This window comes from Pinus tabuliformis, chromosome 9 (assembly GCF_031772625.1).
Source record: "Pinus tabuliformis cultivar Carrire ecotype Pingquan chromosome 9, CPIR1, whole genome shotgun sequence".
Taxonomy (NCBI): Eukaryota; Viridiplantae; Streptophyta; class Pinopsida; order Pinales; family Pinaceae; genus Pinus; species Pinus tabuliformis.
In genome coordinates, this window is record NC_142307.1 from 1,159,632,910 (window position 1) to 1,159,650,935 (window position 18,026).

Consider the following 18,026-nt stretch of genomic DNA (forward strand, 5'->3'; position numbering starts at 1 on the left):
TTGGCCTTAGGCTAAAGAACTAGGAAGTCTGTAGGGTACTCCTAGGAGTCAATGGAGACCATCACATCCTCAACAATCTCCTCAGGGGCCACTGTGGAATGGTCTGCAAGCTGTAAGACTGTTGTGGTCTTTCTTAATGAACCCTAGAGATTTAGCTTAAGCATGGTGTCATTAGTCATTACATTAATGGCAGCCCCAAGATTAACCAAGGTGTGTGGAACAATGGTGCCATTGATGTGCACATCTACTACAGGGATTCCAGGGTCTAAATATTTTGGGAACATTACATGTCCCAGCATTAAGTCGAACAACTATCCAATGACATTAATGGTAGGGGTGTCTCTTTTTCACCTCCCTGGATGTTTCAAACACTTATTTTTAATCTGTTTGTTGTAAATAGGTACATCCTTAATGGCTTGGAGAAGTGGAATTTTGACACATATTTTTCAATTCACCCAGAAGTTCATTTTCTTCTAGGGTAGGCTGGATTGGATGATTTAATCCTTCATGAAAGGGTGGTGGATTCACTCTAGGTATACTTTCCTCTCTTTCCTCCTCACTCTCCCTTGGTGGAGATGGAGGTTGGATGTTCGGGAGTACTCTCCCAGACCTCAGGTTGATTTCTTGAATTTCCACATCATAAGCAGGGTAAGATTTCTCTCCATTGTATATTTGTTGTGCCTATCTGTTGTTCAAGTTCAGATTTTGCTAGGAAGGCATTTGAGGTTGTTTAGGTGGATTAGGGTGTAAAATTTGTGGTTGAGTGGGAGTTGAAGGAAATAAAGATGCAACATTGTTGTCTGGGGGCCCCCATCCCTGGTGTGGTGCATTCCACTACGGTTGTGGAGGAGTATATGGTTGAAATGGTTGGTTTGTCAGTTGGGAATGGTACTGAGGTGCAAAAGACCAAGGAGAATGTGTAGACCAGGAGGGATGAGCAGGGGGGCCCCAAGGGGGAATGTATGTGTTTTGGTTATGGTTGTAATATGCATAGGATGACCCTTGCATGCCTTGCTGGTACAGTCGAGTTCCATGAGGCCTCCTTTGATTTATGTAGCAAAGCTATTCAGTCACCCCTTCAATTCCCTGATACACAACATTTAGTCCAGGTAGAGAAGGGCACTTGTCTATGGAGTGGTTTTCTTCACATGCTGAGCAAATTTCTATAAGGTTTAGTGGACATTCATTCCTAGGGTGCCTCCTTGTGCATCTAGGGAAACAAATGGATAATGCTCCACAGGCAGTCGCAGGCCAATACTGGGAATCGGCCCGCTGCTACTCAGCCACCCGTGGTGGCGTGGCCCTGGGCGGAGGGGCTGCATGAATCGGCCCGATCGCCTGCAGTGGCACGACCATGGATGGAGGCGCTGCATGCAACTTTCTCCTCTCATGGCCGTGCAACCACGGGCCGATTCCGGGAATCGCCCCGTCACCGCCCAATCGCCTGTGGTGGTGTGGCCCTGGGCGGAGGGGCTTCCAGAATCAGCTCGCCTCCCCCAGGCTGCTCGTCGTGGCGCGATCCTGGTCGGAGGAGGTTGCGTGCAGCCCCTCTGCCCATGGTCGCGCCACCACGTGCGGCCGGGTGGTAGAGGGCATAGATTCATTTTTTTTTTTTGATAATTTTTTTCGTTTAAACTGTTTTTTTTTTTAAGTTTTTCTAATTTTTTGTTAAAAATTGTATAAATTAATTAAATTTTAATTTTTTTGTTGATATATATATATATATATATATATATATATATATATAAAGTTTTAAATTTAAAATAATAAAATTCTATTTAAAAAGACAAAAATATATGTTTTCTATTTAAAAAAATATGCACAAATTTTTTTATTTTGTTTTTTTAAATAAAAAATATTTATTTATTAAAGAAGTGATGTTTATTTTGTTTTTTAAATTGTTTTAAATTTAAAATTGTTTTGTTTTTAAGTAAAAAAGTAGGGTTTAATAAAATTTTAAAAGTTTTTTTAATCAAAAATAGATATTTGTTTTTAAATTTTAAATGTTTTATTTTATTTTATTTTATTTTTTAATTTGTATATCTATATATATATATATATATATATATATATATATATATATATATTAATTTTAATTTTAATTTGAGTATTTTTTATTTTTAGTTTTTTTTAAATGTTTTTAATCTTAATTTTAGTAATTTTTTTTTTTTTTTTTTGTTAAGTTTCTATATTCTTTTTAAAATAGTTTGTTTTTAATTTTTAATTTTAGTTTTAATTTTTTAATTTTTTTTTTTCTAGTTTTTGTTAATGTTTTCTTAAATTTTTCTATTTTTACTTACTTAATTTTATAGTTTTTTTAAATTTTATTCTTTTTTTTTTCAAATTTCTTTTATTGTTTATGAGGTATTTTTTTTTTTGTTTTTTTGTTTTTTTTTTTGTCTTTTCTACATATATTTTTATATTTGATTTTTTAAGGAATCAACATTTAATAAAACAAAAATAAAACAACTTGAAAATTCATTAGGTAATCATGATTTTTAAAAAAATTGGACATAATAAATTTTAAAGTGTAAAAAATAAGCCCTCTAAAAAAAAGGTATGCCGCATCAACACATTTCGAAATCAACATGAAAATCACCAACATTTAAAAACAAATATTTATATGTGATACATAAGAAAATTTAAAGTGTCAAAAATATGCTTCGAAAAAAAGAAGTGTATTTTGCATCACCACTTTTCAAAATCAGGTCACTTTTTTGCTACCTCTACGAAATGGGTAATCGTATCGGTTATTTAAAGTGCTCAAAACTATGCTCTAAAAAAATATGTGTGTTCTACATCATCCCCTTTCAAAGTGGGGTCACTTTTTTGCTATCTCTATGAAACGGGTAAGAGTACCAGTTCTCGTTTCAAAGTTTACATTGTTTCAACAAACCTGGAAATTTGTTCTTGTGAAATGATGAATTGGTTGAGGGACTTAGTGGTTTTTGGTGATTATGGACGAATGAGGTTAGGCTGGGGTTGCTATCATGAGATCTTCCTACGCTATTGAAACCCCTGCAATACATACATTACTGGAATTTATCCATGAATCATATCAAACAAGGAAGATTTCCAATCGACTTAAGAAAACAAAATTTCATTATTTAGTTGCCTAGTTCATGCATGGAAATACTTGCAGAATATTGTGAAACACCATGAGATCTAATACAAATCTAGAGATACTAGAAATGACAACTGAAACTATTCTTGAAAACTGAAAAGATGCTGGCCTAAGTAGCAAAAAACCCTAAATTCCATATGAAATAAGAATTCTATCTTTTTGGGGCTGAATAGGAGTTTTTCCTCAAACCATGGTCCCTGAAGGGAGGAATGAGGCCAACTCCACCTGCTATCAGCCTTTTTGGTATTCTTTAGCTCTCTAAATATACTACTAAAGCTATGCACAAATGGAAGCAAACTAATCAACTTCAGCACTACTTGCAACCAAACAATGCTAAAATCAATTCAACAATTAATCTGTGAAATAACCTAAGCATACAAGTACAATAAGAAGAGCCTTTGTTGCTAGGGTTGGGCCAACTCAGAGGGCTGAATCAAGGAAATGCTCATTCTCATTATCATAACAGAAAAATTACATAACAATGTTTTTCCACAAAACTTGAACTCGAAAATGCTTAGTGTTCTTACATAAAAAATCTGAATCATAATGAGGCTCTAGGCCTCCTTATTTATACAACTGAAGTCTCCAAAAAATTCCTTAAATATAGGGAGGCTTGGCTCCCAAACTCAAGATGAACTGGTTCTTAACTATCACTAACTCAATTGCCCATGATCTCCATGACTCGATTGCTTGCAACTCCGAGCTAGTGTGATTTGATTGAGGAATATTTGAATGAGTAAGGAGTGATCTATCTCCTATAATTTCTCCTCCTTGTCTCATTCGAGTTTTTTCTCTTAATTAGCCAAAATTGCCATTATTTTCTCTCAAAAGCCAGCAATCAATGCACATTAGTCCACTAGACATACCATCTTACTTTTACTGATCTCATTAAGCAAAATATAATTAAAACATGTAAGGAATTATGAGAAGAGTTGATTTTAGTAAGCTTGGAGGTGTATTAAGTTCCATATAGTTACCCAATGATGAGGCTCATCACTGGGGGCCATGGTATTGTATTAGGAAAGCTATAAATAGTTGAGCCTTAGCGAGTCTTAGAGGTAAGTTTTTGATAGAGAATTGGGTACACTGAAGAGTTTTGTTTTCTTGGGAAAGAGCTAAGGCAGGAAGGATCTGCTTCCTACGCTTAGGTAGAGAAGGGAAGACTCCTGTAGCTGAGTGCGTAGGAGGCGTAGGCAGAGTCCATAGCTGAGTGTGTGGACCTCTGCATCTGTGTGCTTATGGTAGTTTGGGTCTGTACTGAAGAATTTTAAGTAATAAAGATTGATTTCAAGTTGAATACTTACATTTATCTGTTATCTTCTTATCTATTATCTGTTTATTGCGTTGATTAATGTTTCATGTGAATTAATGTGTTGTATCTATGCGAATTGGGTTAATTGAACTTACTTGCACTTAATAATATGACCGCATAAGATTCGCAAAGGTTTAGAGTCACATTTACTTAGATTCAGATCAGAGACATAGGTCCGCGTGATGACAGATCTAGATCCCAAACACTCTAGAAGAGATGTTTATGTGCACAAACTTAGTTGATGGTTATCTTTGGGACCTTAATAATATAGTAAACCTATTTCACAAAGGATTGGAGGTGATTAGAACTAGATTTAGGGCTCAAGATCTAACGAAGGATAGATCTGCACAAAGGCAGATCTAGGGTACAAAAAGACATCACAATTGTCTATGGATGCAGAAACCTAGTTCTTGCATCTGCCCATACTACTTTGGGTGAGACTATAGCCTGCACTACATGGGTTATTACCGAAAGGGCCAGTAGTGTAGGGTTTTGTTGGTTGGCACAACTAACTCTCAACCTAGGTTAGGACCCCCTAAGCCAACAAATGGTTCCATTGCCGGGACCGGGATTTGGTTAAAGAGATGTGTGATGTCGCATCATTAGAATCCGACTAAGAAAGAGATTGAAAAGTGTTTATATTGCAAAATTCACTAGTTTGTGGCTCAAGAAAACAAGAATACACACCTACTGAAGGAGGATTGGTTTAATAGGTATCTGTATATAGAGGTAGATAAAATCTTCTTCTTCACTTTCCCAATTGAACTATATGAGTGGTTAGCTAAATTGACAGACACTCAAGGAAGGTGGAAGCTCAATAGTCCTATAGTGTGGACTCCAGAATTCGTGCGATGACTAGAGGCCTCTCAAAATAAGATCACACAGGGTGTCGATCATTGGCTTGATTGAATTCTGGGAGGATTTTTTATGGAATTTGCAGTTGACACCTCAGTCAACTATAACAAAGCAGAGTGAAGATCCTTCAAATGACCGCGAGGGAAGTATTTAAGGTCATTGAATACTTAGATTAAAATTCTATTATGTGAAAATCGGGTGATGTCATTACCTTAATATTCGGAGCTAAGGGAAGTGGAAGATTCTTTAGAAATCATGAAGAATTAGGACCATAGTATAGCCCATTGATTTGACCTCATTCAAGTGACCATGACGGGGCAGTGTAGACTATGCCATGAAGCATTGTTCACTTGATAACTTAGGGTATTCCAAAATCATCCATCCACTCCACCTCCATGTTGGCTTGTTGGGGCCTGACCCAGCTTTAGAGTTAATTAGACAAACAAATCCCTGTACTACTGGCCCTTTCGGCGATAGTCCATGGAGCGCGGACTGAGGTCTCACCCGAAGTAGTATGGGGGGTGTTGGAACCAGGTTTCTGCACCCTTGAGATGTCTGAGAGGTTTGATTTGGTCCAACTGCTAGTCCCTGCGCATAGGTTACTTTGCGCACTTCCCTAGACTTCACGTCTTGATATATTGGCCTTTGCATAACCCTAACCAGGGGCTGTGGGGCTTCTGCGCTGCCGGAGCATCACTCTGCACTATTCTCCTAAGTCACACCCGAGTTCTTACTTATCTTTTTACACCAGTTAGTTACCTTGGCATAAATGGATGCCTTATGTTATATTTATTTATATAGCACCTTCATATGAGTTTTCACATCAAATAAATAGTAAACTTGCAAATCATACCCAATAACATATAAAATAGGAAAAGATACACATAAATATGATAAAAATTCTCTGTATTGATGCTTCCAACGTTTACAGACTTGACCTGCCCTGCGCACTCAGCTGCGGACTACTAGGTCTCTGCACACTTAGCTACCGAGCCTTCTCCTACTCTACGACCCAAAGACACACTTTACACTTCGAATAAATCCTTTAGACACATCATGCTTCTATCTCTTAACTGATGTTTTTGACACTTAGAGCCTCGCTCTATTTATACAATCCCATGCTCCGCGGATTATGGGTAGATCTTTCAATCCAACATTAAATTACAAAAACAAGAACATACAACCCTATCACTATATTATGACTTCGTGCTTCACGCCCACAAAGCGCGGAGTCTTTACAATGGACTTGGTCAAAACTTGGGCTTTAAGCCCCAAAACATGCCTTGGGGAGGATTCCACGCCCAATAGGCCCCCAGCACAAACATCGTAACTCACCCTCGAGTCACTCTATCTGTGCGGATATCTTCACGCGGAGTCCCCCCAACTCTGCTCAAATCACTGAAGGTACGCAATCCACTGAGTGGCTACCTGTTGATTCTCCTGTACCCACTATTCCAAGACCGCAGTGTTTGAACTACTTCCCTGGACCTGTTCCTGTGTCCCCTGCATTTGCTTATAGTCTCAGGCATTCTTTCGGCTACTTGGAGGGGGAAGATTATGCTTCTGTCGGTTAGTCATATAACTGGGCCTCCTGTGTATGGCTTCAATCGATTGCCATTCACTTTGCCTGGGAAAGGTTCTCCATTTAGCTTAACCAGCTGCATTGCGCCTCTGTCTGTGACTTCCTTAACAACATATGCGCCCAACCAAGGGGTCCACAATTTCCCTAGGAATTTATCAAACTTACTATCATATAGTAACACTAAATTGTTTACTTTTAAGGTGTACAACCTAATATGTTGATCGTGCCAGGCCTTTTCATGCTGCTTTTGTACCTACTGATGGAAGCCAGCTTGAAACGGTTCCTCTTCCAGTTCTTCCAACTGTGTGAGCCTCTCTTCCAGGACTCCAAGGTCTGTCATACCTGTGAGCATTACGATGCGTAGACTAGGCACAATATACTCCATTGGCATGACAACTTCCACACACAGACCAACCAGAAAGGTGTTTGCCTCGTAAGTTTCTTGCACATTGTCCTATAAGCCCATAAAACCGCTGTTACGCGCAGGTCGCAATCAGTTCACTATGCATAGTGTACCTTGTTCAGCACTTCACATACTTTGTTAAAGGCTTCTTCGTGGATAACCTTGTGTGCACTTGGTCTTTCCATACTCCATGGTTCCAACTGGAGGGGTCGTCCGTGCCATTACCTTGCCCACACCTGCTTATTGACAGTGTCTCCTAACATGAAGACTGTGTGCATACGCAGGTTTCGTACCATATACTTGTATCCATCTAGACATGTGGGTGCGTGGATCGTTTCGTCTGACAATGTTTTCTGTTAATTGCGTCTGAGGCTTCCCAGACTACATGCACATCATTCTCCTGTGTTCACGCTAGTCCGCAAAGCTTCCTTGGTGCACACCCCACCACCTTGCGGGCGTAGCGCGCAGTACCCATTTCAAAGCTTCGAAACTTTGTTGTTCCAGCACCTATCTTTCAAATATGTTTAGGAAGTCATCTACCTCACTTAACCCATCATATGTAGGAAAATCCCTTACCTCCATTGATACGCAGTGCAACGATCTCGTCCTGACATTACAGTTCAGGGTGGTTAGATCGTGTAACTGGTTCTGCCATCGTTCTATCTCCTCATCAAAATCTGATGTGCAAGAGCTTTCGTGCTCCCATGAAATTCATCCATCCGTGGTTGATTTACCCAGTCTTTCTCTCATGTGGTTATCTTCTAGATGCAGTCCCAGTCGTCATTGCTTTCATAGTTGTGCACTGGCTCCGTGTTGCGCGGTTCTTCCACAGGGTCCAAAGATACAACTACGCACAAAGAATTTTTCTCAAAAATCATCTTGTGCTTCTTCAGGTTTATCACCCCATTCATGTCAGTGACTCAATCTATTCCTAATAGCGTAGGGTAGGGATTGCTGTCATCAACAATCTCTATCACTTCAAAATCTGCTAGCACGCTTGCTCCTTTGATTTCCACGGTGATTCCCTGCAATCTTCCCATGGGTAGGATATTTTGTTGGTTTTCCATTCGTATTTGGATAGGAGACCATTGCAACATAGGCCTCCCCATGCATTCCCATGTCTACTTCGGCAGAACATTCGCGTCTGATCCTAGGTCAAGGATCACTTGGTCCATCTCGTATTCCCCAATTTGTGTAGTCAATCTCATCTCCCTTCCCATCCTCGTCATGTGCTTTCTGAGCTTTCATACTATGCGTGGTTCTCTTGGTGTGGTCCTAGTGCATCTATTTATGAGTTCCTACAACCCCTTTATAGCCTTGCTGTCATGCAACAACTTCGTACATGTTTCAAGGAACATCATGAGCATCGATGGGTCCATTTTCAGCTCCTGTCTATCTTTGCTTCCTGAAGTGGAGGCATCAATGAAGCTCTTCCTGTTGGGTGTGGAGCTTGATTATCTTCTGTATACAAAGGTATCGCCACATTAGACCCTAGTTCGTAATGGGGCGGAAACACCGCCCATAAAATCTTCACTATAGGTAAGGTCCAAGGGGGGCGGCTGCGACCTTTGGGAGCCCCCCTTGGTGGGGGGATCGGGGGCAGAACCCCCGAAGCTAAGAATATATGTAAAATTGCCTTGTAAAATGTAGTAATTTCGTAGTCAATATGGAACGTTCATTAGATGGAGATCTGATGGTAGAAGTTATGTTTAACTTAGGTTTTTTTTGCCCTAGAAAGCAACCCCTCGCTATATATGAGAGAATTGTATTGTGTCTATGTATATCTGTATTCTGAGTAAGGAAGAGAGAGGAGATTGAGAGAAAAGAGGGAATTACAACAGATCAATTGTAGGTTGTATCTCTTCAGTTTGTTGGATAATATAAAAGGAAGGACAGGTTGTTTATCCGTGGACATAGCCCAAACTGGGTGAACCACGTATATATGTGTCTCTCTTGTTTTATGAGTTTTCTGTGTTTATATTTCTCAATATTTTATGTGTTTCATTGTTCTATAATATATAATTTTCTAACAACTAGTATCAGAAAAGAAGGTCTATTTGGCTGATAAACTTGTAGGAGAGAAGGGTTCCTGGTTTGAGTGGGAGCAATGGCAGAAGATGGTAGGTTTAGGGTCGAAAAATTCAATGACTAAAACTACCAGCTATGGAAGATGCAGATGGAAGATTATTTGTATCAGAGAGATCTGTACCCACCATTGAGCATAAACACAAAGAATATGATGAGTATGACAGATACAAAATGGGATATTCTCGATAGAAAGGCGCTTGGACCAATACGGTTGTGCCTAGTGGTGTCGGTAGCATTTAATATTTCAAAGGAAACAACAACGGATGGTTTAATGTTGACATTGGCCAAACTATATGAAAAACCCTCGGCCTCAAATAAGGTATTTATTATGAAGCATTTATTTAATATGAAGATGTCAAAAGGTGGATTTGTTGTTGATCATTTAAATGAATTTAATATAGTTACCAGTCAGTTAAGTTATGTAGGGGTAACTTTTGATGATGAAGTTAGGGCTCTATTATTTCTGTGCTCATTGCCAGAAAGTTGGAATGGTTTAGTTATGGCCATTAGTAACTCTGTATCTGGATCTATTACTTTAAAGTTCGATGATGTCCCGATGGGTAGGGAGAAACGAGGAATGATGGTGATGATCAGACCAAGGGGGTTCCTCAAAAGACATAGTCTCAATAATCGCTTCATCAGAAGGAAACATTTCCTTTAAAGGGTCTAAAGAAGTGCCATCTCCAAGCCAAGGGGATTGAACGTACGAGTCAAGAGCTCTGCTTGAAGGAGTAGGTTCAGGGGATGAAGCCAATACGGAAACAATTTCGACATAGTTGAGCTCGGCAAGACTCAACGGCATCTCATTACCCCAGGATTCTATCTGATCAACAGGTGGAAGAACCCAAGGATCAGAGTGAACAGAAATCATATTAACAAAAGCGATGTTGGGAGGTGGGAGTGAAAAAACACCCATAAGGGTAGGATCTTTAAAGATTCCAGCACCCACACTCTCACATGGAACGGAGGTATGCTCCACGAAATGCACGTTGCCATTGGAGGAGGAAGAGGCAAAGAAGGACAACTAGTCTACAGCGATGATTTTCCCTTGATGAGGAAAATGAATAACATAAAATAGATATGAAGCCACGACTCGCATGGCATATGTCCAGCTTCGTCCTAAAAGGAGGTTGTAAGTTAAATTGGCATTGACAAATTCAACCTCCACTTCAACCATCTTCCCTTCCAGAATAATAGGCAAGTGTTGGAGTATACCATAAGGATGAGACTCTCTCCCATCAAAGGCTTCCAAGGTCGTGGGAGACTGGCTCATAGTTAGAGAACCGATAGCCTTCCAACAAGAAACAGACATAATGCAAGTAGAAGCGCCCTCATCAATGACCGGCGGTGAATAGTTTTAGAATTGATGATGACCTGAATAAGGAAGGAAATTTGGTGAGGCAGTCTCGGTACATGACTGTCTAGGTCAAAAGTGATCAAATCCAATTCGGCCAGGTCAATGCCACCGATGGTTGATAGCAACGACTTCCTCTGAGAGGGGCAGCTCTGGAGGACCTCTAATGCAGACATAGCTGACGGAGCCTGGGCTAAGTCCTCAACGATGCTATAGTGCTGAGTAGCACAAGCATTAGGGTCGTAAGAAGACTTCCAGAGTACCCCTTTAGGAGGAGGTTGTATGACCGCCTCAGTACTAGGTCGCTCGATATGGAGTGGACCAAAGCTGGACGAAGGCGAACTAGAGGGGATTTTAGTTTCCTTCCTGGCAGGCAAAGGATACTCTTTTGACCGAGTACTAATGTGGATAGGAACCGTCCCAGCCATAAATACCTGAGAACCAAAGGGAGAAGAGGATTGAGATGGATCAGCCACCATTTGAGTTTGCTGTGAGGGAAAAGGCACTTTGAGCACGGAAGGAGTCCCAGAGGCACCTTTTAACAAACGAATAACTTCAGACCACCTAGGGCAGTCTTTAGTATAGTGATCCTTATCACAAATAAGGAAAGGATACTTAGGCCTGTGTTTGGCACCTTCCTCGGGTGGAGGTTTACGGGAGTCTTTCTTCGGTTGATCAGCCTTATTCTTCCCTTTTCCCTTCTTCTTTCCTTTCGATGTTTTGTCCGCCGTGGTGGACTGAACAACATTAACCTTGGAAGTGTTACCAGAATTGGATACGGCCTGAGAAGCGTTTTCATTCGAAGCATTCGTCTTTTGCTTCCCAGGGTTCGTGAAAGATTTCTTAGAGGACGTATTGACAGAACCGATGACACCATCAACAGATGGTGTTGACGGGGCTTTTGAAGTTCCGAGCCTCGAAGCATCAGGAAAATAATCATATAGTTTACCAGACTGGGAGTAAACCAAGTCAAGGTACTGAGCATGTGCAATAGCTTGCTCTTTATATAGAAATGCCCCCATAGCAATGTCCCAGGCTATCGGACCGACAAATGAGGTTGTGAAATAGTCAGTCAGAAGTTGATCGAGAATCCAGAACTTAATCAAACGATGACATCTCCTCCATTCATGGATATGGTCAAAGATATGCGTGGTCGTGTTCTGTTTCAAGGATGTCAGGAGATGTGTGCCTGTTTCATATTGAATCGGAAACTAAAAATGAGTTAAAAATGCCATAGCCAACGATTTAAAGTCTTGAAAAGATCCGCGAGCTAGCTCAATATACAATTTTGCAGCAGAGCCAGTGAGACTCCATTAAAAAAGGCAGAGCCAAATTGAATCATCAAGCCATGAATTTGACGAACACCAGAGATGATAAGTCATGACATGAGCCTGGGGATCTTCTCCAGCTTTACCATCAAACTTGGGACAATCACCTGGAATTTTAGTTGGAACCGGTGGCCAATACGGATTATGAATAATGGGATCATTTGTCAGTTTGGACACATCCGATAATTCCAACGTCGCTAAAAAGGGTAATTGAGGATTAAAGGACATTTGAGGCCATGGGTAAGAAGTAGCACCATAATTCCATCCAGTTCCTTATTTCCCCCATCGATTTTGTCCAGACGAATTTGGCGCATAAGGGTTTTGTCCATAGGGATTTTTTCCATAGGGATTATAATTGTAACTAGACGGTTGACCCTGGATTTGACCCCCAGCATTCCACTGATTACCAACTTGGCCTGCAGGAGCAACATATGGTTGCTGGAAATTCTGATAAGGATTAACCTGCGGCTGTTGATAATTTTGGTATGGGGCAAATTGGGTTTTCCCTTGGGATTGTTGAAAACCATAAGGTGGCTAGGCTCCAAACTGAGTCTGGGGACTAGATTGCATTTGATAAGCAGATTGGGTTTGGGATCCAACCTGAATTTGGAGACCAGATTGGCTCTAGAGCCCAGACTGGAGCTGAAAACTGGGTGGGGCTTGAGAAGCAATGAACGTTTGAGTGCCCAGTTGAGTAGGCCCAGGTCGATGTCCTTGGGAAAATGAAGGTTGGGCCATCTAGCTAGAAGGTTGGCCTGGTTGAGGTTGAGGTTGGCCCATCTGCCCAGAAGTTTGAACTTAGTGGGTGTTGAGTTGACCTTGCACAACCGAAGGTTGTCCAGACTGACTAGATGGTTGAGTAGGCTGAACAATTGGTTGGCCTTGTTGAATTTGAGGCTGACCAACTTGTCTAGAAGGGTGGCCTTGCTGGGTACCAGGTTGACCTTGTTGAATGTAAGGTTGTCCTAGGTTACCAGAAGGTTGCCCGAAGCATGTGAAAGAAGACCCACTGAAGGCCAAAGGTTGTCCCTGAATGGGTTGTCCTTGTGGACCCACAGTTTTCCCTGAATAAGGTTGCCCATAGTACAGTTGTCCGTAAGACATTTGACCTTGATAGGGTGGACCTTGAAAATCCGAAGACTATGCTTGGCCATTGTAATAATTCGTGGTACCCCAAGCAACAGATAATGGAACCAAGACCTCAACCATAGGCTGAGATGCTATGGGTCTAGGGTGGTAAATATGGGCTCCCCAAGAATCATAATAGTGGAACAGAATTTTTGGATCCGGATTTTGAAGAGCTTGGAGATATTGATCATATACACCCCCTGCTAGAATGGAACCAGAAGAAGGTGGGGCACTACGGCTAGGGTCAACAACCCCGGATATAGGTGTCGAAGGGCCACTATTTGAAGGACCTGTGGAACATCCCAAAATAGTGGTCACAATTGAAGATGTAATGACGACACTAAAAATGAGGGTTGAAGAAGCCACACAAATGGTTGGAATAGTCGAGATGGTGTGATAGTTACATTGTGAATCTGGGGAGTAAAGGGTCCCGAAGTTGGAGTGATAGTGCGAGACCACATGGAACTCGTAAGGGGAGACCTAGAACCCATGATATCAGCCAGAGAATTATAGTGCAGAGGCAACGTGATACCAAGGGAGGTGACACGGAAGGGTGAAGTTTCTGTAGGTATAGTAATTTCACCACTTGCCATAAAGGACTCTTCACTCGTGACGGGGTTTGTCTCATCCATGTCAGAAGAAGACATTGGGACCAAAATACCAGGAGGAGTAATGGGAAATTCTTCTTCGGAAGGCTCCCAAATGGGATTCCAATGAATATCGTAAGACTCATCTTCCGGAGCGCGAGAGTTAAGTGGTTGGATAGTCAGAATAACGGGAAGAGTATCACTAGTAATCGATGCGTTAGGAGCAACAAAAGATGGATATCCTTGGTCACTTGGAATGGGAGACGGGATCGGTGATTCCGCCAGGATGATTTAACTCGAAAGCCCTAGGGAAAATTAATCGAGTAAGGAAGAAAACCCTACGCACACTAAAATGTAACAAGATCTAATAGGGTAAGTGTGAACGTAGCCGAATAAATTTTAAGACACAGGAATAGAACTTGACCTTTTCATTTTTAAAGAGTCGAGAAAAGGATGAAAATATGACTCTAGTCACCTTCAAATATTTAATGAGCCTGAAAGGACAAGTACTTAGATGGACCTCTTCTTTTAAGGAGTCCGAAAAGGAGCGAAAGTGACTACTCTGGAGAAACTAGGCAAAATGTTTACCAACCATCCCGTAAAATTACATATACACCTTGGCGATCATATGAAAATCAACGACTTTCCGTACGGCAGTCAATCTTCCCGAATGCTGTGTTCGGTGCATTACAATTTGCAAGGTGGCAGACATGGCTTCCTAGGGATATAGGATGATAACCTAGTGGGGTCTCCCAACATATACTGGACGATATTGGGAGCACAATTCCGTACTAGACTACTATTGAGTCACAGAAGGAGGAATCACCCAACCTTAAGTGAAAACAATAGTTACTAGGTTTAACGACGCCAGAGCACGTCTCTAACCTAGAACTCTAAATAATGTGCGTTATGTTCCAATGCATTTTTAAGTTCATTCAGTTCATTTTAGAGTTGATCTTAAATTATGTTTGAGTTTTCAGACCTTACTGTATGTATATAAAAACCTTGGATGCAGCTAGAATGAGTAAAGCATCTTTTACTTCAATGAACACCTACCTATAGGAAGGTAGAGAGATCATTCCCAAACCAAGAAAACCAAGATAAGCTAAGAGACACAATGCATAAACACATCAACCCTACAGTGCATGGATATTACTGATGAAAGATTTTACCATTTGCTTTCCAATATGCAAACCTGAAATGCAAATACACTTTCACTTTCGCACACTAAATGAATGCAGTCTTTTGATTTTGATTGCTTTGAATTTAAAAGAAACAAATAGGCAAGTGTGAAAACAGGTTAATCGAAACAATTTTGATCTATTTTCGGTAGTGAAAAAAAAATCAATCAATACCAAAGATTGGTTCAATAATTGTCACTAAAAATCAACCAGAAACAAACAAGCAATGGAGAAGCCTCAAACAAATCAACAAGAAGGTTGCAGATGAACCTTGGGAAAACAAGAAACCAAGCCAAGTAATTCAAGAATTTGAAAGAAAAAACTAGGTCACAAAGCCAAAAATGCAAGGTCCATTCAATAGAACCAAAGAGAGAGCACCTTAACCATAATCAATAAAAAATAACCTAATGGGCAAGAGAAAGATAACAAGGGATCAACAAGACTAGTGAATTCAGGAGGTAGAATTGAAAAAAACAACTCTATAGGAATCGTTGTGGGCATAACACCAAAAACTAGGGATGATAAGCCAGTAGCTATAGCAATAGAGCAACATCGTCGCGAGAGTACACGTCTCTTTTGCGATGGGCCGTTTTCAGGAATCATCGCAACTGTACGATAGGATTTAGCGACGCACAGAACTTTACAACAGAGACAAAGCGACGTCGACATGACTGTTAAACTATTTACAGTGATGATCTTAAAAACAATGAAAGATAAACCAAAAAATCCCAAACAAAGACCAGCCTATTGCACAGATAATAAAGGGATTTCCCAGATTCACCTAGGTGACCCCAAAGACTGATAGTTTACCCCAAAATTCAAGAGACGCCAAATCAAAACCAAAACAAGAGCAAACGAGAGAAGAAACATGCAGAGGACTCCCTAGTGGAGTCACTAACTTGTGATGTAGGAAAGTGTTCCCTCTGTGGACATAGGCAACCCCTCTAGCCCTAGAGTGGGTCTAATCATAGAAAGGACAAAACAACAATTAATTCCCCTAAATAGTCATCGTTGGAGGCCTACCTCAAACCGGTGGTCAATGATGTTCCATTCCAAGGCTCTAGCTTCCGTTTCCTTCTCCTTGACGAGTAATCAATCTAAAACACCACAAAGAAACAATAGAGCACGTAACCGAGAAACAACAATGATCTATTTACTTACAAAGTCAAGAAGTCATGAGGTATCAAGTAAATTACATACAAGACATAGGGAATCATCATTGATTGTATTAATAATAAACAAGAGCAAATCTTACAACCAAGTCTTGACGTCACAAGCCTTCTCAGAGGGTCCAACCAATGTGTTTCTTTAAGAATTCACTCTCAAAGATGAGTCTCCCAAACAACAATATATCTCTCTCTCATTCACAAGCTTTAACACAAAGTTAAGGGCACTCCACACCTTCTTGCAAACTATGTAGCAATCCCACACTTGTCACACTCACACCAAAACTATCTATCAAACTCAAAAGCAGCAACAACATTGAACAACCAAAAGAATTGGCAGATGATAGTAATGGTGAGTGATTTTATAACAGAAGGAGTCTCCATGAAATGAGGGATAGGGAGCTTATCCTCAGGGCAAGAAACACAAAAGACTAAACTACCATGCCAGAGGGAGAAGGGCGGCCCAAACTTACCCAACAACTAGGTCTAGAGACATCCAGAAGGCCGACTATTGGAATGAATTTGCCCAATCTAGATCGTCGCTGGTTGTTAACTAAGCTTTAGCACCGACATCACTAGGAAGCAATGTATGCAAACGGACTGTCACTAAATATAGCTAATATCCTTGTGTTAGGTCTTGAAATCCAACCATCGCTAGAAACAGGTGTACTCCCGTGACGGGGTCGTGACAACACTGTTTATGATAGGGGTCCATCACGTATATTAAGTGTATTCTCGTGACGAGGCTGAAAACTTACGAAAAGAGGGTCAATTGGCAACATAAGAGAGAATTTGTTTAATATGAGCATGTTTTACTGGACACATGACACAATAGAAGGACTAGGGTGAAGACAGTGACAAATTACTGTGTAACAGGTAAGTAGATGGTGGTTGCAGAATAAATTTGTGATGAAGTGGTTAAGTACAAAGCTTAAAAATTGTAATTTTCATCACTGACAAAAGCATGTAGTGCATGGAAGGCACATTAACATTCAAAGTCACATAATTAACTTCCCCATTCATTTCCCCTAAATTTTCACTAATTACCCTAAGTACTAAAGGCACTTACAGAGTTGGAGGGGCTTAGAGCATTTCTCTGACTTTTGGAGGGACTGGACCCTCGGCCCAATAATTGGAAATGCCTAAAGTACTTAAGTCCCCTTCATCAACATTACCCCCCATAAAATCACTCATTCCTTTGATAAAAAATTTTCCTAAGTAAAATCCTATTTTACTTAGGGAAATTAACACATTCTCTATATAAAAACCCTCATATTCACTTAGCCTAAGTTTTAAATGTGTATGATGAAAATCTTTTGGAAAACATTAGACTTAGCGCTTTCCCATTCATTTGGTCATATTAACCACTAATGTTTTTATTATATAATTCCTGAATAAAAGAAAATTACCCACGCCCATATTATTATTAAAAAACCCAATAAATTATATATCCCGCCCCGATGGTTAAATATAACCATAAATCAAATAATAAACGGGATTAATTAGCTAATCTGTAGTTAATTAAGAACCCGACCCCTCCACCATTTAATGAGGATTAATTAAGTCATCCGGACTAATTAATAACTCTTTCGACCAATCAAATCGCCCCGATATGATTAAGTCTTTTAATTCATATCGGGCCCGCCACTGTTATCCATCAGTCACCTCAGCATCCCCGACCACCGTCCAATTGGATCCCTCAGATCCGACGGCCATCGCGCATATCGCACAGGCCTTTTGGTCGACATTTAGCGTGCGATGAGAGCGGTTTCCCAAACAGTGTCGATGCTACATGTCGAAAGATGTGTGGAATCACGCGGCCCCTCCTAAAAACCACTTCCCACCCATAAGCGGTGTGATGAAACCCGCTTACCGCCTCCCCACAAATGACAAAAAACGTCAAATCATCACGCTGACG